This window comes from Lithobates pipiens, unplaced genomic scaffold, assembly GCF_037356315.1.
Source record: "Lithobates pipiens isolate NorthernLeopardFrog02 unplaced genomic scaffold, aLitPip1_a1.2 Scaffold_30, whole genome shotgun sequence".
Classification (NCBI taxonomy): Eukaryota; Metazoa; Chordata; class Amphibia; order Anura; family Ranidae; genus Lithobates; species Lithobates pipiens.
This window is the reverse complement of record NW_027507791.1, coordinates 170989554-171013796: the sequence shown is the minus strand read 5'-3', so window position 1 is coordinate 171013796 and position 24243 is coordinate 170989554. Positions and strand designations below refer to the sequence as shown.

Sequence of the window (24243 nt, the reverse complement as noted above, 5' to 3'; positions counted from 1 at the left end):
CCAAATAACTCTGGGTTCTCAGAGGGGAGTCCTACAGTTTCATGCAGAAAATAGAGAAACCCCACCTCCGACATGTAGTACAGTATAACTAGTGCAGCTCCGTTCGGACAAATGTAATCATGGAGAACAACTGGGACCACAGCGAGCCAGCTTATCATGACCTACGTGAACCAGAGCAAAATATGAGCCGGTCATGTCCAGAACCCTGGGGTTCTTCTGGGTCCCGAAGGCTAGTAAGGAGACAAGGCATAGTCAAAAGGGAGGACGGGGGAAGAAGTGAGTGCAAAGACGGAGAGAGAGGAGGTGGGGGGATGGCGACGGGGAAAAAAAGAAAAATAAAGACAAAAAGGAGGGGGGGAATGCCACCCAGGGCAGACATGGCCTACGTAGGTAAACGTTAGATGTTCAGTCGTTTTCTGGGACGGAGGCACTGCTCACCTCCCGAATGTAGTCTCGAGTACCAGTAAAATACCTCCAGGGCCTCCATGTAACACTAAATGCCTCTTCAGTGTTGTGAAGGGTGGCGGTCAATTCTTCCATCCGGAGAATATGATTGACTTTGGAATACCACAGCACCTTGGATGGGGGCTGAGGCTGCCTCCACAGTGCGGGAATGCAGGCCCGGGCGGCATTCAGGAGTTGCATCGTGAGGGTTTTTTTGTATTTTCGAACAGGCTGTTCGGTCAAGTGTAGAAGGCACGCTACTGGGAACCCAAAAGTTCCTCAAGGTCGGGCATGCCCAGAAAGGGTGTCCCATGGTCCCCATATCTGAATTTCACCTCCAACAAACATCCGGGATCGATCTATCCATTTTATTCAGAAGGTATGGGACTCTATACCAGCGTGAGACTATCTTGTATCTTGATATTGGTTTGCGATGGAAGCTTTATGTACGAAGGTCAGGATCTTCCCTATCTGTTGTGGGGTAAATGTGATGCCTAAGTCCCTCTCCCATTTGTGGATAAATGGTGGGGGTCTACTCCTCCTCCTGACTACTTAATAGGTTGTACAGGAGGGAGAGGGTGTGTCGCACAGGTTCCCTTTTGTGACAGATGGATTTATAGGGTGTCAGGTCTCTAGGAGTGTAGGGGGCCCTTTGTATGGCCAGAAGAAAGTGACGAAGTTGATAAGCACTAAACAAGTCAAGCGGAGGGTCAGAAAGCTCGGCGACCGTTTACGTGGTCGGGAGCCCTCCCGTGGGCCACACCTCTCCCAGACGCTGTTTCCCCACCACTGTCAACTGTCGCAGTTTCTTGTTGGTAAATCCCGATGAAAAGTCTGGATTACCTATAACCGGAGTCATTGGTGATGGCAGGGGAGCAATGTGTGTGCAGCGGAACAACCTCCGCACAACAGCCAACGTAGCTCCCACTACGGGGTGACCTCTGAGGTCTTTTGGTAGGGAGGACAGGAGCCACGGGGAGGTCAATAGGGGAATGGATCCATCCTCAATCTCCATCTCCACCCACTGCTTGTGTGGGCCATTACAATGCCAATCAACGACTCTCGCTAGCAGAGTCACTCTGTAGTATTGTCTGAGATCTGGGAGACCCAGACCCCCCTTGTCCTTTGGTCTGGCAAGCAATTGCAAACGGGCTCTGGGCGGTTTGCGCGCCCAAATAAAGTCCCGGAGCAGCACCTACAGTTGTCTGAAAAAAATTGGGGGTAACCGGATCGGTAATGTCTGGAACATGTATAAGATCCGAGGGAGGGCCATCATTTTGAATGCATTACAGTGCCCAACCCAGGTCAGTGTTAAAGCATGCCAGTTTCCCAAATCAGATTTCAGTCTATCCAGGAGAGGGACAAAATCAAGCAGGTACAATTGCGCTAAATCCGCTGCGATGTCAACGCCCAGTTAACGTATAGATTTTTCAGCCCAGTAGAATGGAAAAGAGGAGCGGAGCCTCTTGGCCTCACCATCCGGGACCGATATATTCAATACAGCCGACTTGGCGCAATTGTTTTTATAGTTTGATAGGCTGCCGTGTCGCTGTAGAGACGCAAGTATTTTGGGAAGCAAAATGTGTGGATTGGAGACGGAAAAAATTAGATCATCAGCGTACGCCGCAATTTTGTGGTGTGCCGAGGGTTTGGATATGCCAGTAATATTCGGGTCATTCCGAACGTGACACATAAGTGGTTCCAGTGTCAGAATTAAAATTAGGGGAGACAGAGGGCACCCCTGCCTTGTCCCATTAGTGATGGGGAAAGAGTCTGAGCACCCCTCGGTCACCCGTACCGCTGCCGATGGCGTGGAGTAAAGCGACATTACCCAGCTCATCATGTTGGGGCCAAGACCTATATGTTCCAGGGTGGCCTGCATAAAGTGCCAGGCCACCCTGTCAAAGGCCTTCTCCGCGTCCGTTGACAACATAAGCAAGGGCCTTCCCTGTACATGCGCCGCATGGATTAAATTGAGGACTCGGGCCGTATTGTCTCTAGCTTCCGACTTATTTTTATTTTTTTGCTTGTTTCCCAAGGTGACCATCTTGGCGTTTGTCAAGAGGGTTGAAAGTGCCTGAAGAGATTGCCTACGGGCACATCACCCTGAAAGCACCCGATCTCGTTTGATGTTGGAGGCTAATAGAGTCGGGCCTTTTTTTTGCTTGTTTCCCAAGGTGACCATCTTGGCATTTGTCAAGAGGGTTGAGAGTGCCCAAAGAGATCGCTTACAGCAGCATCACCCTGAAAGAGCCCTATCTCTTCTCTTTTCTGAGGCTAAGAAGGGTTGGGCCTAGTTAGTACCTGGATGGGAGATGGCGTTGGAATACCAGGTGCCGTATTCTTCTTTTTATGTTGTTGACATTGACCTGTTTTTTTTTCACTTGTTTCCCAAGGTGACCATCTTGGCATTTGTCAAGAGGGTTGAGAGTGCCCGAAGAGATCACCTACGGCCCCATCACCCTGAAAGCGCCCAATCTCGTCTGATCTCGGATGCTAAACAGTGTCGGGCCTGGTTAGTACCTGGATGGGAGACCGCCTGGGAATACCAGGTGCCATAGGCTTCTGTTTTTTTTGTTTTTTTATTTAGTAGTATGCGACATACAATGCATAGGCAACTTCACAGAATGTGTGATACAAATAGTTATAAACAAACGATCATATTGCATGGATATCAGAGCCAATGGTAAGAAGTATGAGGAGAATAGCACGTGTACAGCTTTGCGGTCATATCAAGATGAGATTAAAGCTCCATCTCGTTGGGATCCTCTACCACTTAAAATATTATTGATACTAGCCCTGCTACCCTCGAAGAGTTTAGATATCCATAGATAGGGGAAGAGTATTGTGTAGTAGTCAAATGGGGTCGGAACATACCATTTTCTTTTCCCTTTTTTGAGTTAAGAAGGGAAATAGTAGAACTGAAAGGAGGGAGAAGGGGAAAGAGAAGATTGGGGAAGGAAATGGCAGAAAAGGAAAAGAAGGGGTAAGGGGGTGTCGTGGGTAGAGTGGATAGGGTGGGGTCCCCTCCCAGGGAGCAAGAGACGCCCTCGGCTCACCAGCTCATCAGCTGTCCAACGTTTGGAACAGCGATCTCCAACGATCACCATGAGCTTACTATGTCTCGCGGAGGTATTCTTCCGAAAAGCGAAACTGGGTCCAGTAGAACCATCTGTTCCCATGCTCCTCCATTTTATCCCTCATTGTGGCAGTCAGGTCTGCCATTCGTTCAATATCATTTACCCTTGCGAACCACTGGGTCACCATTGGAGCAGATTGCTCTTTCCACTGACTTGGGATGCAGGCCCTAGCTGCATTGAGGAGATGTTTAAGTAAGGACTTATGATAACGCTTTCTCGACATAGGAGTTAGATTGAGAAGAACTGCTGCGGGATCATTGGCTAAGGAAATGTTTGTGAACTTGTGGATGAGTCTCAGGACAGGCTGCCCGAATGTTTGTAATTTAGGGCATTCCCTGAAAATGTGGAGAATGGTGCCAATCTGTTGCCCACAGCGACAGCAGCGGTCAGATTGACCGGGGAATATTTTGGCCAACACCACCGGTGTACGATACCAGCGTGTGATCAGCTTATATGAGATCTCCTGATATTTACTGCAGAGTGACGACTTATGGGCGAAAAAGAGTATTCTGTCCTTCTGTGGTTTGGAGAATGTAGTTTGTTAGTCCCTTTTCCATTTAGCTAGGAAGGGTGGATCCGTGGAGGATTGTGCGTCTGTCAGGATTTGGTAGGACCTAGAGAGGGAACCACGAATTGGGCCATCATCCAGGCAAAGTTCCTCGAAGGGGTGGAATTGGCTAGAGAAGAACGAATGGTTAGGTAGTGATCTGAGGAAATGGATTAGCTGTCTAGCTCTCCAGCTATCCAATGCAACAGGTACTTGCTCTAGCAGTATGGTCCCCATGGGAATCAAGCCCGTGGGTCCAAGAAATAGGGCTGCTCTCAGAAGCCCTTTCGGGGCTTGCCTGGTAAAGGCCTGGTCAGACAGGCCCGGAGGGAATCTAGGATGTCCAATAATTGGGGTCATAGGAGAAGGGAAGTTAGTCAGGTGGGAAAGATGAAAAAAACTATCCATCTCGGCGAGCGAGGGGCCAATTAACGGGTGAGTAGTCACACAGGGCTCCAATGGCCTCCCCGCCCAAGGCAGACCAGCCAGTGGAACCCGCGCCTTCTCCTGCTCTAGCTTGACCCATAGCTTCAGTTCCCCATGCCGGTGTCTTATCACATATGGTCCCCCATCGGATAGTGTCCGCTGTGTACTGCGCATGCGCAGTACACAGCAACACAGATTCCGAAAATTGCCGAGCATGAACGGCGCCTGCGCACTGAGTCCAGGTTCTATCCCCACTATCCAAGTGGACATAGAGTAAGAATATAAAAGAGCCGAGCGCAGCAAGGCCGAGCCCGAAGCGTGGCGAGCGAAGCTCGCCTGCGAGGGGCCCTCTAATATTCACAACCCTATGTCCGCTTGGATGGTGGGGCTACCACCTCCACTCACCGCGCAGGCGCCGTTCAGCTTCGGAGATTTTCCGAAGCTTCGTCTGCTCCGTACTGCGCATGCGCAGTACGGTGCGGACACTATATCATGGCCGGACAGTATATGGCAGAACACCGGCACCAGTCAACCACCGGTGTCATGTGCGTTGCTGTGTAATATAGAGCAGGGTCCGGGCAGCCAATACCTCCCCGCAATTTCGGTCGCAATAGCATTGCCCTACCAATACGCATATGTTTCCCGCGCCAGAGGAACTTGATAAAGATTGAGCGAACCGCATGAAAGAAAGTCTGGGGTATTTTGATAGGTAAGGCTTGTAGTAGATAGAGAAGTCGTGGCATCGCGTTCATCTTCAACACATTACAGCGTCAGAACCATGACAGAGCTAGTGGGTCCCATCTTTTAAGGTCTGCTGTAAGCCCATAGGCTTCTTTTTATGTTGTTGGCTTTGACCTGTTTTTTTTGCTTGTTTCTCAAGGCGACCATCTTGGCGTTTGTCAAGAGGGTTGGGCGTGTCTTGAAGAGAACGCTTACGGCCACATCAACCTGAAAGCACCCAATGTCGTCTGATTTCAGAGGCTAAGCAGCGTCAGGCCTGGTTAGTACCTGGATGGGAGACTCCCTGGGAAGACCAGGTGCCATAGAAGGATCTGGTCTGGTTAGTGTCTTTTTTTTTTTTATTCTTTATTTACGGATTGCAGGTAATACAGAGACAAACTGTAAAAGACATAGATCCCTCAGTTTTCCAGGTTAACAAAAATACATAGTTAATACTTCGTGGGGGACCGGGGGAAACCTAACAACTTATGTCAGCAGCAGCCCCAGCCGTGGCTAGGCCACCACATTATCCCACTCTAATGATCTGGCACCCTAGTGTCTACTTATAAACCAGGGCAGTCCGCGGGGCGATCCCCCTCAAGGCCCAGACTGAGGGGCCTCTAACATCGGTCACCTTCATTCTATTGGTCAAAGAGCTCAGCCGGGACCACCCCGAGGGCCGCCAACCCCTGGCTGGGAAATCGAGGGAACAAAACGAAAAGATCCTTGCAATCACCATGTATTTTAATTATACTTGGGAGTTAGGGGGTAGGGAAAGAGGGGGGAGCAAATGGGCAGGAGAAGGGGATGGGGTAGAAAGAATGAAAGTTATAGGGGGCTAACAGTGCTACGAGGCAGACGGGGGAGAGAGTGAACCAGGGTGGTATACGAGAAGGGAGAGAAAGAAAGAGGACTCCGATGGGTTCCCACGGCCGGACCCTTCCCTCTATACACGTGCCAGAGCCTACAGATAGGATCTGTATGCGTCGGAAAACCTGAACAGGCTCCAAGACAACCAACAAGCAGTGTGCTCTTCCTCCCTGTCGCCTAACGCTGATGTGAGCTGTTCCATACGGTAGATGTCGCAAACTCTTGCAAACCAGTGAGACACCAGTGGAGCGGCCTGCTGTTTCCACATGCTAGGTATACATGCCCTGGCCCCACTCAGAAGATGTTTTAAGAGAGATTTATGGTACTTCTTGCTCGAGAGTGGGGTCAGATTGAGGAAGATCGTAGCTGGGTTGTTCTGGAGATCAATAGCCGTGAGGTCATAAATGATATTGAGAACCTGTCTCCAGAAATGGGCCAGTTGAGGGCATTCCCAGAAGATACGTAGTAACGTGCCGGCTTGTTCACCGCATCGCCAGCACAAAGGGCTGTGACCGGGAAACATAGTCGCCAGGACAGTGGGGGTCCTGTACCATCGGGTCAAAATTTTATAAGCTATTTCCTGGTATTTACTACATAGGGATGACTTGTGCGCAAAAAGAAGCGCGCGGTCCTTCTGGTCTGGCGAGAGCCGGACATGCAGGTCTCGCTCCCATTTTTCCACGAACACCAGGTTACCCTGGGAGAGTTGGTCCAGTAGGATGCGATATGACAGGGAAAGAGACCCTCGGGTCGGTCCCTCTCCTGAGAATACCTCCTCAAACGATGTTAGGGGTCTGCGGAATTCGCCACTGTTTGGCAAAGATTTCAAGAAGTGGGAGAGTTGGGAAAGCTTCCACTGTCCCAGGGCCGTGGTTGCTAACGCCTCGTACATAGTGGAGACCGCTGTCCACGTCCTAGGGCCAAGAAAAGAAGAGGCCCGCACAAGGTCCCAGTCAGGTTCGAGGTGGAAAGACTTTTCCGTCATGCCGGGTTCAAAGCGTGGGTGTCCAATAATAGGAGTCATGGGCGAAGGGAAACTGGGCACGCCCGTCAGGGTAAAATATCTGTCTAGCTCTTGTAACGTTGGCTCAATGTGTGGGTGTGCCCGCGTCGCTCCCGACCAGCCCGGTCCACTCCAGGGCAAACCCTCAAGTGGAAATGGTACGGATTCATGCTCCAGACGAACCCACAGCTTATCCTTCAGGTGTCTGCACCAGTCAACTACTCTGTTCATGTGCACCGCCGTATAGTACCATGCCGGATCTGGGAGGCCAATCCCTCCCTTGTCTTTTGGTCTGAGCAGTAATGTTCGGCTGAGTCTTGGAGGCCTGCCCTGCCATACGTATCGAATAAAGATGGAGCGCATGGCTTTAAAAAATGATTGGGGGATTTTTATCGGTAAGGCTTGTAATAGGTACAAGAGTCTGGGCATTACATTCATTTTGAGCACATTGCATCTCCCAAACCAAGAGGTCGCCAACTTTGACCACCTCTCTAGATCTACGGCAAATTTTTTTAGAAGCGGCTGGAAATTCAATTGGAAAATCAGATGTGGGTCCGGGGGAACCTTGGTACCCAGATATTGTATAGCCCCAGTTGCCCAACGAAAGGGAAAATTAGTGCTTAGACTCGTCTGGGCATTGGTAGACAGGGAGACGTTGAGTGCTTCCGATTTCTGTAAGTTAATTTTAAAATTTGACAGGGTGCCATATCGTCTTATTTCCGCTAAGAGATTCGGCAATGTAATGTGAGGCTCTGAGACATAGAACAAGAGGTCATCTGCAAAGGCTGCGACCTTATGGTGGTGTGAGGGGGTGTCCAGTCCCTTGATGTCTATGTTCTGCCTGATGTGGTGCAGCAAGGGTTCAAGCGATAGGACAAACAAAAGGGGGGACAACGGGCATCCCTGCCTCGTTCCATTGCCAATAGTGAAACGCGACGAGGCAAACCCATTGACCCTAACCATCGCCGTCGGTGACGAGTAAAGAGCTGTAACCCATGAAAGCATGGGGGGGGTACACCCAGGCTTCGCAGGGTGGCTAGCAAAAAAGGCCAGCTCACCCTGTCAAACGCTTTTTCTGTGTCCACAGAGAGCAACATAATCGGTAGTTTAAGGCGTCTGGCGCGTTCTATAACATTGATTGTCCTGGTAGTGTTGTCTCGGGCTTCCCTGTTACGAATAAACCCCACCTGATCCAGAGGTATCAGGCGTTGGAGAATGGGCACCAACCGCTCCGCCAGTATCTTAGTGAAGAGCTTAAGGTCGCTGTTTAATAAGGAGATGGGCCTGTAGTTCGCACAGAGAAGCGGATCCTTCTCCGGCTTGGGTATGACCGAGATGCTTGCCTGCAACAGCTCCGGTGGAAAGGTCTGGCCCTCCAATAGGGCGTTAAAAGCTGACACAAACGGCGTGGACAACAGGGAGAGGAAGGCCTTATAATAAGGGACCGTAAACCCATCTGGGCCTGGTGCCTTGCCCTTGGGTGAGTCTCTTAACGCTGCCGACAATTCCTCCGGGGAGATAGGTTGCGAAAGAAGCTCTATCTCTTCCTGTGTAAGCGACGGGAGGTTTGCCGAAGCTAGGTACTCATCAATGGCCGCTGTGCCGGCCTGGAGGGCATCTCCTGAGTCCCGGGGGTGCAAGTTATAAAGGGCTTCATAGAAAGATCGGAAACACTCCGCTATCTCCCGTGAATCATGAAGCTTGGCACCCGAAGGGGAGGTTATGGTTGGAATGAAGGACGCGTTGCGTTGGGCACGCAGGGAGTTCGCTAGGGACCTACTACACTTGTCTCCATATTCATAATACGTCCTGCGGACCCACATGAGTCTGGTTCTAGCCTGAAAGAGAGAGAAATCTCTGATTTGTTCTCTAAGATCTCTCACCTCCAGCGCAGCAGTCGGCTGGGATTTGTGTCGTTGTTCACACGCATGCAACTTGGCAATAAGTTTGGAGAGAGCCTCAGTTTTGGCCACTTTGAGTCTATGACCATGTTTAATAAGAATGCCCCTAATGTAGCATTTATGAGCCGCCCATAACATGAGGGGGTTGGAAACAGAATCACGGTTATGATCAAAGTAACTTTCTAATTCCCTAAGCAGGTCTGCGTGGGTCTCAGGGTCCTTCAGGAGAGACTCGTTCAGTCTCCACCAGGACTGACCACGCGACTCCTGTTGTAGCTTCAGCATAAAAGAAATCGGGGCATGGTCAGACAGGGCTATGTGGCCTATCTGAGTGTCTGTGACCGCCGGGATAGCATTGTGGGTCGACTAAAAACATATCTATACGTGAGTAAGAACCATGAGCGGTGGAAAAGAACGTATAGTCCCTATCCTGTGGGTGAAGCGTACGCCACACATCGATCAGTCGGTGGGAGTGTAGCAGGTCTCTTATGTGTGAACGCGTTCTCGCAGAAATCGCAGAGGTGCCCGATGATGAGTCTCTGCGGGGGTCCAAGGTGAGGTTAAAGTCCCCCCCAACGATCAAAGTACCCTCCGAGAATGCAGCCAGGGCATCCAAGCATGCTTCTAAGGCCGGCAGCTGGTCCACATTCGGCATGTATAGGTTGGCAAGAGTAAAAGTTTGCGAGTGGAGAGTTCCCTTAATGAAGAGATATCTCCCTTCACTATCGGCTTGGACAGCTAACAGGCGCCACGGCAAGTTTTTAGCAAGAAGAACACACACTCCTCTCGATTTGGAAGTAGGGGACGTGCTGTGGTGGGCCAGGGGGAAGTGCTTACTATAAAGCCGTGGTATTTGGTCTGTCCTGAAATGGGTCTCCTGGAGGAAAACTATTTGGGGCTTCATCCGCCACAATTCTGTTAGGCAGCTGGACCTTTTTTCAGGTACATTCAGCCCTTTCACATTCCAGGAAACCAGCTTCAGGGCCATGACGGCAGTGGTACCCGGCCGGCGGTCCCCACCAGAGTCAGTAGTAGATATAGAGTTCAAGCACAGAGGAAGAGGAGGAGAAAAAGGAAAAGCAGTAACGAAGCGGAGAAGGTCCGGAGTTAGTAGGGAGGAGGAGGGTAGGAGGGGTGGGGATAGATCGGGGAATTGCTAAAGCTCCTATCGGAGAGAACCTGCCGGTTAGGGCAGAGGGGCCTAGTGGGGGAAGAGGTAAGGCACTGCAGAGGGAGGAACTCGTCGGTGCAGTACCCCTCCAGCATCCCATGGTCCATGCAGTCGCAATCGGGCGTGCACGGAGCTTCTTTGGCATCTTAACTACGACATCAAACGCATTATAGAACATCACTGCAGCAGGTATCGGGCAGTTAACAACAGTAGAACAGTGCATAATTAGACCAACATATTAAACTTTTCAACACAGAGTATAGATAAATTTATACCACCCAGGCACCCGCCCCTCCCCCCCCCCAAAAAAAATGGAAAAAGGGGGGGGGGAGAGGGGGAGGGAGCGGGAACGCCGCCCAGGGGCACCCGGGGGGCACCACCAGGCAGTCCAAAAACACAAAGAGCGCCGAGACTAGGGCACCTGTAGATAAACAGTAACGAGAATGGTGAACAGTACCGCCAATGACTCAGGGCTTCGTCCAGGAAGCGCAGTGTCCAACTCTGTTCTTCCAATGTCCTTCCTCTCCCCTAGCGGGGGCACTGGGAACAATGGCCCGTGGCATGGTAAACAACACAAAGCTGGATACTCCAGCCGTCTATGTTGGTAGAGAAAAAGAAAACAAAAAAAAAAGGGTATAACACAGGAATAACGGAAAATTACTGTACTCTCTCAGGGTTCACGATCTTGGGGGGCCTGCGATCTCTGACGTTGGGATCGACGGTGGCGTCTCACTCTCTGTGGCCTGGTTGAGGGGTTGTTCGTCTGGGCCACTGCTCCCTGGGGGACAACAGGAGCCAACCAGTCGGGGACCTGAACCGAGGGCAGGCCCAAAGCCTCCAGAAAGGACGGGACCTCCGAAGGGTGTCGTAGCGCAAGGGGCCTCCCATTTTTGCGCACTATAAGGTGAAACGGATGGCCCCACTTGTATGGAATCCTCCGTTCAGTTAGGTGTTCCAGAAGGGGTCGCAGATAGCGTCTCATCTGGAAGGTCTTGCGGGATACATCTGGCAGAAGGGTGACTTGGGCCCCGTCAAAATCAATGCTGCCTTTGCGGCACGATGCTTGCAGGACATCCTCCCTAACTGAGTAATTGTGGAGACAGCATAAAACGTCACGTGGCCGGTTCTCTGTGGGGCTCCTGGGGCCCAGGGTCCTGTGGACTCTATCAATGGCTATTACTGTGTCAGCAGCGCAGTCCAGACAGGCGTTAAATATAGCTGTAACTGTGGCTTTGAGGTCTGCCTGGCCAGTGGCTTCGGGCAAGTCTCTGATCCTGATGTTGCATCTGCGGTTGCGATTCTCAAGGTCATCCACTAGGAGTTGCAACTGTGCCACTCTGTCAGCAAGGGTATCATGTGCGGCTTGCAGGCCAGAAACATCAGTGGTCAGGGAGGTCACATCCGATGCCAGGGTGGTCACCCGCTCGTTCGTAGCCGACACGTCACGTTTGACCCCTGCGATTTCATGTCGCAAGGTCGTTTCAATCCTGGCTGCCATACAGCTAAAGTCTGCTTTAGTGGGAAGGTTTTGGAGTAAAGCTAGGATGGCCTTGTCCCCCAATAATGCTGGTGCTGGTGGCAGCGGTGGGTCCCCCTGTGTGTCTGAGGCGAGAGCAGCCTGGCCATTCGGTCCTGGGATGAGGCTTCCACTGCGGGAGGGTCTCTGGGACAGTTGGGAGTTGTGAGGGAACCAGGGTGGCAGGCCGCTATGGTCCGGGCTGTCAAGCGAGGCCATGGACAGTGAGCGGGGGAGACACGGGGACAAGTCACTAGGCGGGGAGAACGGGGGCATGTCGTGTCCCTGCATAGCAGTCTGCTCACCTTCCCTCTGTGCCGCGTGTCCTGGAGCGCCGGAGGCCGCGGGCGCCATCTTGGCTGGATCCGGCGTGGAGGCCGGAGGCTGCAGCGGGAACAAGTACCTGTCCATGGCAGCAGCGGCGGACCCCGCTCGGCTGGCTGTGTTCCGCCGAAGCGCGGAGATGTCGGCGATGCCGAAATATGCGACCAAACTGTGGTAAAGGGGTGCGGAGGGGTCACGGACCGGGAGCTCCGGAAAAGAGCGTCCTCACTCCTTCATGCCTAGGCCACGCCCCCCCTGGTTAGTGTCTTGATTGGGAGATCGCCTGGGAATACTGGATGCCGTAGGCTTCTTTTTATGTTGTTGGCTTTGACCTGTTTTTTTTAGCTTGTTTCCCAAGGTGACCATCTTGGCCTTTGCCAAGAGGCTTCAGAGTGCCCAAAGAGAGTGCCTACGGCCAAATCCCCTATATAGTATCTTATATATAATAACTAAAAATATTATTTATTATTATAGATATAGATATATAGTATAGTGATTTGGCCGTAGGCACTCTCTTTGGGCACTCTGAAGCCTCTTGACAAAGGCCAAGATGGTCACCTTGGGAAACAAGCTAAAAAAAACAGGTCAAAGCCAACAACATAAAAAGAAGCCTACGGCATCCAGTATTCCCAGGCGATCTCCCAATCAAGACACTAACCAGACCAGATCCTTCTATGGCACCTGGTCTTCCCAAGGAGTCTCCCATCCAGGTACTAACCAGGCCTGACGCTGCTTAGCCTCTGAAATCAGACGAGATCGGGTTCTTTCAGGTTGATGTGGCCGTAAGCGTTCTCTTCAAGACACGCCCAACCCTCTTGACAAACGCCAAGATGCTCACCTTGAGAAACAAGCAAAAAAAAACAGGTCAAAGCAAACAACATAAAAAGAAGCCTATGGGCTTACAGCGGACCTTAAAAGATGGGACCCACTAGCTCTGTCATGGTTCGGACGCTGTAATGTGTTGAAGATGAACGCGATGCCACGACTTCTGTATCTACTACAAGCCTTACCTATCAAAATACCCCAGACTTTCTTTCATGCGGTTCACTCAATCTTTATCAAGTTCCTCTGGCGCGGAAAACATATGCGTATTGGTAGGGCAATGCTATTGCGACCGAAATTGCGGGGAGGTATTGGCTTCCCGGACCCTGCTCTATATTACACAGCGATGCACATGACACCGGTGGTTGACTGGTGCCGGTGTTCTGCCATATACTGTCCGGCCATGATATAGTGTCCGCGCCGTACTGCGCATGCGCAGTACGGAGCAGACGAAGCTTCGGAAAATCTCCGAAGCTGAACGGCGCTTGCGCGGTGAGTGGAGGTGGTAGCCCCACCATCCAAGCGGACATAGGGTTGTGAATATTAGAGGGCCCCTCGCAGGCGAGCTTCGCTCGCCACGCTTCGGGCTCGGCCTCGCTGCGCTCGGCTCTTTTATATTCTTACTCTGTGTCCACTTGGATAGTGGGGATAGAACCTGGACTCGACATCTACAGTATGGAACAGCTCACATCAGCGTTAGGCGACAGGGAGGAAGAGCACACTGCTCGTTGGTTGTCTTGGAGCCTGTTCAGGTTTTCCGACGCATACAGATCCTATCTGTAGGCTCTGGCACGTGTATAGAGGGAAGGGTCCGGCCGTGGGAACCCATCGGAGTCCTCTTTCTTTCTCTCCCTTCTCGTATACCACCCTGGTTCACTCTCTCCCCCGTCTGCCTCGTAGCACTGTTAGCCCCCTATAACTTTCATTCTTTCTACCCCCATCCCCTTCTCCTGCCCATTTGCTCCCCCCTCTTTCCCTACCCCCTAACTCCCAAGTATAATTAAAATACATGGTGATTGCAAGGATCTTTTCGTTTTGTTCCCTCGATTTCCCAGCCAGGGGTTGGCGGCCCTCGGGGTGGTCCCGGCTGAGCTCTTTGACCAATAGAATGAAGGTGACCGATGTTAGAGGCCCCTCAGTCTGGGCCTTGAGGGGGATCGCCCCGGGGACTGCCCTGGTTTATAAGTAGACACTGGGGTGCCAGATCATTAGAGTGGGATAATGTGGTGGCCTAGCCACGGCTGGGGCTGCTGCTGACATAGGTTGTTAGGTTTCCCCCGGTCCCCCACGAAGTATTAACTATGTATTTTTGTTAACCTGGAAAACTGAGGGATCTATGTCTTTTACAGTTTGTCTCTGTATTACCTGCAATCCATAAATAAAGAATAAAAAAAAAAAAAGACACTAACCAGACCAGATCCTTCTATGGCACCTGGTCTTCCCAGGGAGTCTCCCATCCAGGTACTAACCAGGCCTGACGCTGCTTAGCCTCTGAAATCAGACGACATCGGGTGCTTTCAGGTTGATGTGGCCGTAAGCGTTCTCTTTAAGACACGCCCAACCCTCTTGACAAACGCCAAGATGGTCGCCTTGAGAAACAAGCAAAAAAAACAGGTCAAAGCCAACAACATAAAAAGAAGCCTATGGGCTTACAGCGGACCTTAAAAGATGGGACCCACTAGCTCTGTCATGGTTCGGACGCTGTAATGTGTTGAAGATGAACGCGATGCCACGACTTCTGTATCTACTACAAGCCTTACCTATCAAAATACCCCAGACTTTCTTTCATGCGGTTCGCTCAATCTTTATCAAGTTCCTCTGGTGCGGAAAACATATGCGTATTGGTAGGGCAATGCTATTGCGACCGAAATTGCGGGGAGGTATTGGCTTCCCGGACCCTGCTCTATATTACACAGCGACGCACATGACACCGGTGGTTGACTGGTGCCGGTGTTCTGCCATATACTGTCCGGCCATGATATAGTGTCCGCGCCGTACTGCGCATGCGCAGTACGGAGCAGACGAAGCTTCGGAAAATTTCCGAAGCTGAACGGCGCCTGCGCGGTGAGTGGAGGTGGTAGCCCCACCATCCAAGCGGACATAGGGTTGTGAATATTAGAGGGTCCCTCGCAGGCGAGCTTTGCTCGCCACGCTTCGGGCTCGGCCTCGCTGCGCTCGGCTCTTTTATATTCTTACTCTATGTCCACTTGGATAGCAGGGATAGAACCTGGACTCGGTGTGCAGGCGCCGTTCATGCTCGGCAATTTTCGGAATCTGTGTTGCTGTGTACTGCGCATGCGCAGTACACAGCGGACACTATCCGATGGGGAACCATATGTGATAAGACACCGGCATGGGGAACTGAAGCTATGGGTCAAGCTAGAGCAGGAGATGGCGCGGGTTCCACTGGCTGGTCTGCCTTGGGCGGGGAGGCCATTGGAGCCCTGTGTGACTACTCACCCGTTAATTGGCCCCTCGCTCGCCGAGATGGATAGTTTTTTTCACCTTTCCCACCTGACTAACTTCCCTTCTCCTATGACCCCAATTATTGGACATCCTAGATTCCCTCCGGGCCTGTCTGACCAGGCCTTTACCAGGCAAGCCCCGAAAGGGCTTCTGAGAGCAGCCCTATTTCTTGGACCCACAGGCTTGATTCCCACGGGGACCATACTGCTAGAGCAAGTACCTGTTGCATTGGATAGCTGGAGAGCTAGACAGCTAATCCATTTCCTCGGACCACTACCTAACCATTCGTTCTTCTCTAGACAATTCCACCCCTTCGAGGAACTTTGCCTGGATGATGGCCCAATTCGTGGTTCCCTCTCTAGGTCCTACCAAATCCTGACAGACGCACAATCCTCCACGGATCCACCCTTCCTAGCTAAATGGAAAAGGGACTTACAAACTACATTCTCCAAACCACAGAAGGACAGAATACTCTTTTTCGCCCATAAGTCGTCACTCTGCAGTAAATATCAGGAGATCTCATATAAGCTGATCACACGCTGGTATCGTACACCGGTGGTGTTGGCCAAAATATTCCCCGGTCAATCTGACCGCTGCTGTCACTGTGGGCAACAGACTGGCACCATTCTCCACATTTTCTGGGAATGCCCTAAATTACAAACATTCTGGCAGCCTGTCCTGAGACTCATCCACAAGTTCGCAGACATTTCCTTAGCCAATGATCCCGCAGCAGTTCTTCTCAATCTAACTCCTATGTCGAGAAAGCGTTATCATAAGTCCTTACTTAAACATCTCCTCAATGCAGCTAGGGCCTGCATCCCAAGTCAGTGGAAAGAGCAATCTGCTCCAATGGTGACCCAGTGGTTCGCAAGGGTAAATGATATTGAACGAATGGAAGACCTGACTGCCACAATGAGGGATAAAACGGAGGAGCATGGGAACAGATGGTTCTACTGGACCCAGTTTCGCTTTTCGGAAGAATACCTCCGCGAGACATAGTAAGCTCATGGTGATCGTTGGAGATCGCTGTTCCAAACGTTGGACAGCTGATGAGCTGGTGAGCCGAGGGCGTCTCTTGCTCCCTGGGAGGGGACCCCACCCTATCCACTCTACCCACGACACCCCCTTACCCCTTCTTTTCCTTTTCTGCCATTTCCTTCCCCAATCTTCTCTTTCCCCTTCTCCCTCCTTTCAGTTCTACTATTTCCCTTCTTAACTCAAAAAAGGGAAAAGAAAATGGTATGTTCCGACCCCATTTGACTACTACACAATACTCTTCCCCTATCTATGGATATCTAAACTCTTCGAGGGTAGCAGGGCTAGTATCAATAATATTTTAAGTGGTAGAGGATCCCAACGAGATGGAGCTTTAATCTCATCTTGATATGACCGCAAAGCTGTACACATGCTATTCTCCTCAGACTTCTTACCATTGGCTCTGATATCCATGCAATATGATCATTTGATTGTAACTATTTGTATCACACATTCTGTGAAGTTGCCTTTACATTGTATGTCGCATACTACTAAATAAAAAATAAAAAAAACAGAAGCCTATGGCACCTGGTATTCCCAGGCGGTCTCCCATCCAGGTACTAACCAGGCCCGACACTGTTTAGCATCCGAGATCAGACGAGATTGGGCGCTTTCAGGGTGATGGGGCCATAGGTGATCTCTTCGGGCACTCTCAACCCTCTTGACAAATGCCAAGATGGTCACCTTGGGAAACAAGGGAAAAAAAAAAACAGGTCAATGTCAACAACATAAAAAGAAGAATACGGCACCTGGTATTCCAACGCCATCTCCCATCCAGGTACTAACTAGGCCCAACCCTTCTTAGCCTCAGAGAAGAGAAGAGATAGGGCTCTTTCAGGGTGATGCTGCTGTAAGCGATCTCTTTGGGCACTCTCAACCCTCTTGACAAATGCCAAGATGGTCACCTTGGGAAACAAGAAAAAAAAAAAAACGAATCAACGCCAACAACATAAAAAGAAGCCTACAATAACTGGTAATCCCAGGTGGTCTCCCATCCAGGTACTAACCAGGCCAGACTCTTCTTAGCCTCCAAGATCAGACGAGATTGGGTGCTTTCAGAGTGATGTGGCCATAGGCAATCTCTTCAGGCACTCTCAACCCTCTTGACAAACACCAAGATGGTCACTTTGGGAAATAAGCGAAAAAAAAAACAGGTCAACGCCAACAACATAAAAAGAAGTCTACGACACCTGGTATTCCCAGGCGGTCTCCCATCCAGGTACTAACAAGGCCCGACTCTATTAGCCTCCAACATCAAACGAGATCGGGTGCTTTCAGGGTGATGTGCCCGTAGGCAATCTCTTCAGGCACTTTCAACCCTCTTGACAAACGCCAAGATGGTCACCTTGGGAAACAAGCAAAAAAATATAAATAAGTCGGAAGCTAGAGACAATACGGCCCGAGTCCTCAATTTAATCCATGCGGCGCATTAACAGGGAAGGCCCTTGCTTATGTTGTCAACGGACGCGGAGAAGGACTTTGACAGGGTGGCCTGGCACTTTATGCAGGCCACCCTGGAACATATAGGTCTTGGCCCCAACATGATGAGCTGGGTAATGTCGCTTTACTCCACGCCGTCGGCAGCGGTACGGGTGACCGAGGGGTGCTCGGACTCTTTCCCCATCACTAATGGGACGAGGCAGGGGTGCCCTCTGTCTCCCCTAATTTTAATTCTGACACTGGAACCACTTATGTGTCACGTTCGGAATGACCCGAATATTACTGGCATATCCAAACCCTCGGCACACCACAAAATTGCGGCGTACGCTGACGATCTAATTTTTTCCGTCTCCAATCCACACATTTTGCTTCCCAAAATACTTGCGTCTCTACAGTGACACGGCAGCCTATCAAACTATAAAAACAATTGCGCCAAGTCGGCTGTATTGAATATATCGGTCCCGGATGGTGAGGCCAAGAGGCTCCGGTCCGCTTTTCCATTCTACTGGGCTGAAAAATCTATACGTTAACTGGGCGTTGACATCGCAGCGGATTTAGCGCAATTGTACCTGCTTAATTTTGTCCCTCTCCTGGATAGACTGAAATCTGATTTGGGAAACTGGCATGCTTTAACACTGACCTGGTTCGGGCGCTGTAATGCATTCAAAATGATGGCCCTCCCTCGGATCTTATACATGTTCCAGACATTACCGATCTGGTTACCCCCAATTTTTTTCAGACAACTGCAGGTGCTGCTCCGGGACTTTATTTGAGCGCGCAAACCGCCCAGAGCCCGGTTGCAATTGCTTGCCAGACCAAAGGACAAGGGGGGTCTGGGTCTCCCAGATCTCAGACAATACTACAGAGTGACTCTGCTAGCGAGAGTCGTTGATTGGCATTGTAATGGCCCACACAAGCAGTGGGTGGAGATGGAGATTGAGGATGGATCCATTCCCCTATTGACCTCCCCGTGGCTCCTGTCCTCCCTACCAAAAGACCTCAGAGGTCACCCCGTAGTGGGAGCTACATTGGCTGTTGTGCGGAGGTTGTTCCGCTGCACACACATTGCTCCCCTGCCATCACCAATGACTCCGGTTATAGGTAATCCAGACTTCCCACCGGGATTTACCAACAAGAAACTGCGACAGTTGACAGTGGTGGGGAAACAGCGTCTGGGAGAGGTGTGGCCCACGGGAGGGCTCCCGACCACGCAAACTGACGCCGAGCTTTCTGACCCTCCGCTTGACTTGTTTAGTGCTTATCAACTTCGTCCCTTTCTTCTGGCCATACAAAGGGCCCCCTAAACTCCTAGAGACCTGACACCCTATAAATCCATCTGTCACAAAAGGGAACCTGTGCGACATACCCTCTCCCTCCTGTACAACCTATTGAGTAGTCAGGAGGAGGAGTCGACCCCACCATTTATCCACAAATGGGAGAGGGACTTAGGCATCACATTTACCCCACAACAGATAGGGAAGATCCTGACCTTAGTACATAAAGCTTCCATCGCAAACCAATATCAAGATACAAGATAGTCTCACGCTGGTATAGAGTCCCATACCTTCTGAATAAAATGGATAGATCGATCCCGGATGTTTGTTGGAGGTGAAATTCAGATATGGGGACCATGGGACACCTTTTCTGGGCATGCCCGACCTTGAGGAACTTTTGGGTTCCCAGTAGCGTGCCTTCTACACTTGACCGAACAGCCTGTTCGAAATTACAAAAAAACCCTCACAATGCAACTCCTGAATGCCGCCCGGGCCTGCATTCCCGCACTGTGGAGGCAGCCTCAGCCCCCATCCAAGGTGCTGTGGTATTCCAAAGTCAATCATATTCTCCGGATGGAAGAATTGACCGCCACCCTTCACAAGAGGCATTTAGTGTTACATGGAGGCCCTGGAGGTATTTTACTGGTACTCGAGACTACATTCGGGAGGTGAGCAGTGCCCCCGTCCCAGAAAACGACTGAACATCTAACGTTTACCTACGTAGGCCATGTCTGCCCTGGGTGGCATTCCCCCCCTCCCTTTTTGTCTTTATTTTTCTTTTTTTCCCCGCCGATATCCCCCCACCTCCTCTCTCTCCGTCTTTGCACTCTCTTCTTCCCCCGTCCTCCCTTTTGACTATGCCTTGTCTCCTTACTAGCCTTTGGGACCCAGAAGAGCCCCAGGGTTCTGGACACGACCGGCTCATATTTTACTCTGGTTCACATAGGTCATGATAAGCTGGCTCGCTGTGGTCCCAGTTGCTCTCCATGATTACATTTGTCCGAACAGGGCTGCATTAGTTATACTGTACTACATGTCCGAGGTGGGGTTTCTCTATTTTCTGCATGAAACTGTAGGACTCCCCTCTGAGAACCCAGAGTTATTTGGCTGCCTATTTTTTGTTAGCATGTAATTGTGACCCTGGGTCATGCTGTATGGTTGACTGTTATATTTATGTTGTTCTACTTAATAAAAGAATAAAAAAAAATAAAAAAAATAAGTCAATGCCAACAGCTTAAACCTAAAGCCTATGGCATCGAGAAATCCCAGGCGGTCTCCCATCCAGGTACTAACCATGTCCCAACCCTGCTTAGCCTCTGAGATCAAATGCACGCTCAACCCTCTTGACAAACGCCAAGATGGTCACCTTGGGAAACAAACAAAAAAAACAAGTCAACGCCAACAACATAAAAAGAAGCCTGCGGCATCTGGAAAACCCAGGCGGTCTCCCATCCAGGTACAAACCAGGCCCAACCCTGCTTAGCCTCTGAGACCAAACGAGATTGGGCGCTTTCAGGGTGTTGTGCCCGTAAGCAATTTCTTTGTGCACTCTCAACCCTCTTGACAAATGCCAAGATGGTCACCTTGGGAAACAAGGGAAAAAAAACAGGTCAAAGCCAACAACATAAAAAGAATCCTACGGTATCCGGTATTCCCAGGCGATCTCCCAATCAAGACACTAACCAGACCAGATCCTTCTATGTCACCTGGTCTTCCCAGGCAGTCTCCCATCCAGGTACTAACCAGGCCTGATGCTGCTAAGCCTCTGAAATCAGATGAGATCGGGTGCTTTCAGGGTGATGTGGCCGTAAGTGTTCTCTTCAAGACACGCCCAACCCTCTTGACAAACGCCAAGATGGTCGCCTTGAGAAACAAGTTCAAAGCCAACAACAAAAAAAGAAACCTATGGCACCTGGTATTTCCAGGCGGTCTCCCATCCAGGTACTAACCAGGCCCGACACTGTTTAGCCTCTGAGATCAGATGAGATTGGGCACTTTCAGGGTGATGGGGCCATAGGTGATCTCTTTGGGCACTCTCAACCCTCTTGTTAAGCGCCAAGATGGTCACCTTGGGAAACAAGCGAAAATAAACAGGTAAAAGCCAACAACATAAAAAGAAGCCTACGGCACCTGGTATTCACAGATAGTCTCCCATACAGGTATTAACCAGGCCGTACACTGATAGGTCTCCGAGATCAATGAGATTGTGCGCTTTCAGGGTGATGTGGCCATATGTGTTCTATTTAGACACTCTCAACCCTCTTGACAAATACCAAGATGGTTATCTTGGGAAACAAGTGAAAAAAAAAGGTCAACGCCAACAACATAGACCCTGGTGGTCTCCCATCTGACCCAGACCCTGCTTAGCCTCTGAGATTTGGCGCTTTCAGGGTGATGTGACCTCAGACGAACGCTTTGGGACATACTCAAAACTCTTGACTGATGCTAAAATGGTCACCTTGGGAAACAAGCGAAAGAAAAACAGGTCAAAGCCAACAATATAAAAAGATTCCTACGGCACCTTTAATTAGGTACTATCCAGGCCGGACCCTGCTTAGCCTCTGAGATCAGATGAGATTGGGCGCTTTCAGGGGGATGTGGCCGTAGGAGATTTCTTTGGGCTCTCTCAGCCCTCTTGACAAATGCCAAGATGATCACCTTGGGAAACAAGCGGAAAAAAAAAACCATGTCAACGCCAACAACATAAAAAGAATCCTACGGCACCTGGTATTCCCAGTTGGTCTCCCATCCAGTTACTAATCAGGCCCGACAATGCTTAGCCTCCGAGATCAGACAAGATCAGGCACTTTCAAGGTGATGGGGCCATAGGCGATCTCTTCGGGCACTCTCAACCATCTTGACAAACGCCAACATGGTCATCTTGGGAAACAAGCGAAAAAAACCAAGTCATTGCCAACATTGGAGGCTAAGCAGGGTTGAGCAATCAGTTTCCTTGCCTGAAATAGGCATCTCAGAACTGCCATCTGGCTACTTCCCGGGTTTCCAACTCCTTCAACTAATCCCAGGAGACAATACTTCGCCTCCATCCTGGTGGAGGTTCCAACCACCCGATCAATGGTTCCTGTCACCTCTGTCCAGTAGCGGATCAACTTCGGGCATCTCCAAAACATGTGCATCATGTCTCCCCCCATGTTCCCGCACCGGGGGCAACTTGCGTCCGGCCGTTCGGCCAAACTGAAAAAGTTTACGAGGAGCATAATAGGTTCTATATAATAAGAACAGATGTGACATCCTCTGTGAGGAGAGCCACAATTCACCACAGGCAGGATTCCTGTGGCCAATTATAGCTCAGGGGGGTTTAGTACACACCCCACACTATATAAGGCCGCCAGCACGGCGGCCTTGTATAGTGTGTTGCGGTGGTCAGGGAAAGAGGACGATAGGCAGGGACAGTGTCTTTACTGCTTGGGAACCTAGCACTGTTACAGTGGGTGTTATGTGCCTCCTGCACAGTACACACCTGAAGCTACCCTTTATTACTGGTGTTCAATTTCTGCAATACATGCATCTGCAGTGCAGAAGTTAGAGTCGGTGTTGTGTGCCTCCTGCACAGTATACACCTTATTGCTGGTGTTCTGTTTCTGTAATACAGGAACCTAGCACTGTTACAGTGCTAGGGTGTACAGAGAAGCTGGTATATATAGAAGACTACAGCATACAGAAGAAAGGCTAGTGAATACAGAATACAGGTTTCGTGTATGTAGATAGGCTTGAGTATACAGAGATGCTAGAGTAAACAGTGAGGCTGGGGTACACAGAGAGGCTAGTTTAAAGACAAATACAAAGATGTTAGTGTATATAGAGAGGTTAGTGTATAGAGAGAGTCGAGTGTATACAGAAAGGACAGTGCATATAGAGAAGCTAGTGTATACAGAAAGGGTATACATGAAAGCTGACATTCTATACAGAAGACTGGGTAGTGTATACAGAGAGCCTAGTGGGTACAGAAGACAGGCTGGTGTATTCTAGCTAGTTTTTACAGTCTAGTGTATACAGAAGACAGGCTGTGGTATACAGAGAGTTTAGTGTATTCAGAGAGTCTAGTGTATACAGTCGGCGAGTGTATACATAAGACTGGCTAGTTTACACAGTGTTTACAGAGATGCAAGGGTGTACAGAGAAGCTGGTATATATAGAAGACTACAGCATACAGAAGAAAGGCTAGTTAATACACAATACAGATGACTCGTGTATGTAGATAGGCTTGAGTATACAGAGATGCTAGAGTAAACAGTGAGGCTGGGGTACACAGAGAGGCTAATTTAAAGAGAGGCTAGTATATACAAAGATGTTAGTGTATATAGAGAGGTTAATGTATAGAGAGGGTCGAGAGTATACAGAAAGGACAGTGCATATAGAGAAACTAGTGTATACAGAAGACAGGCTTGGGTATACATCAAAGCTGACAGTGTGAACACTGGATTGGGGGCGTGGCCGGATGTGGGAGTGAGTGAGTGAGAGAGTGAGAGCGCTGGACGCCCGCTCCTAGCCTCCCCTTGCTCTCCCTTCATGCAAGAGAATCTCCCCGCTGGTGGAAGTGGCGCTTAGCCTGGGTCTCTACCTGGACCCTGTGCGGGACGTGGCGGCCCTGGTCGCCCGGCTCCGGAGCTTGTTGTACACTGCCGGGCGGTGTTTGGCGGTGGGTCTCGCGGGAGCTCGTGTCGGCGTGGCTCCAGCGTCATCAGAGGCGCGTCATCGGGAGCGAGCCGAGCAGAGGGAGCCTGCGAGAGCCCGAAAGAACTTTTCCAGCTGACTCGGGACGCGCTGAGAGCAGTGACAGCAGCAGTAGCCATTAAGAAGACCCGGGCGGCGGCCCGCAGCAATTCATAAAGAAGAAGCCTATGGCATCTACCTAGGCTGACGGTAAAGCGGTAGTGTGCGGTGGGGTGAGAGGCAAGCAAGGAGGAGGGTACCTGGGAATGCCCATATGAACATTCAAGTATATTTGTCTAGCTCTACTACACACTAAGCCTGTTTGCTGGAAGATATAGGCTCCCAAGCTCTTGGAGCCCCCGGGATTTACTGAAAGGGCTGTCTCCCCTTCTTTTTTTTTAGTATTGCAGTCTCCATAGCGTGATGAACTCTGTTAAATTACCTATGCAAATCCAATATAACACTTAGAA

General features: G+C 50.4%; 5 pseudogenes; 1 reads left to right on the top strand and 4 right to left on the bottom strand.

Moving 5' to 3' along the window:
• The first annotated feature begins 2889 nt into the window (after window positions 1-2889).
• On the top strand, window positions 2890-3008 carry LOC143947196 (5S ribosomal RNA; annotated as a pseudogene).
• Window positions 3009-16901: 13893 nt separating this feature from the next.
• LOC143946353 (5S ribosomal RNA) lies at window positions 16902-17020 on the bottom strand (annotated as a pseudogene).
• Window positions 17021-17343: 323 nt separating this feature from the next.
• On the bottom strand, window positions 17344-17462 carry LOC143949068 (5S ribosomal RNA; annotated as a pseudogene).
• A 3537-nt stretch (window positions 17463-20999) lies between these two features.
• On the bottom strand, window positions 21000-21118 carry LOC143948457 (5S ribosomal RNA; annotated as a pseudogene).
• Window positions 21119-21811: 693 nt separating this feature from the next.
• Window positions 21812-21930, bottom strand: LOC143949544 (5S ribosomal RNA; annotated as a pseudogene).
• Window positions 21931-24243: the final 2313 nt, after the last annotated feature.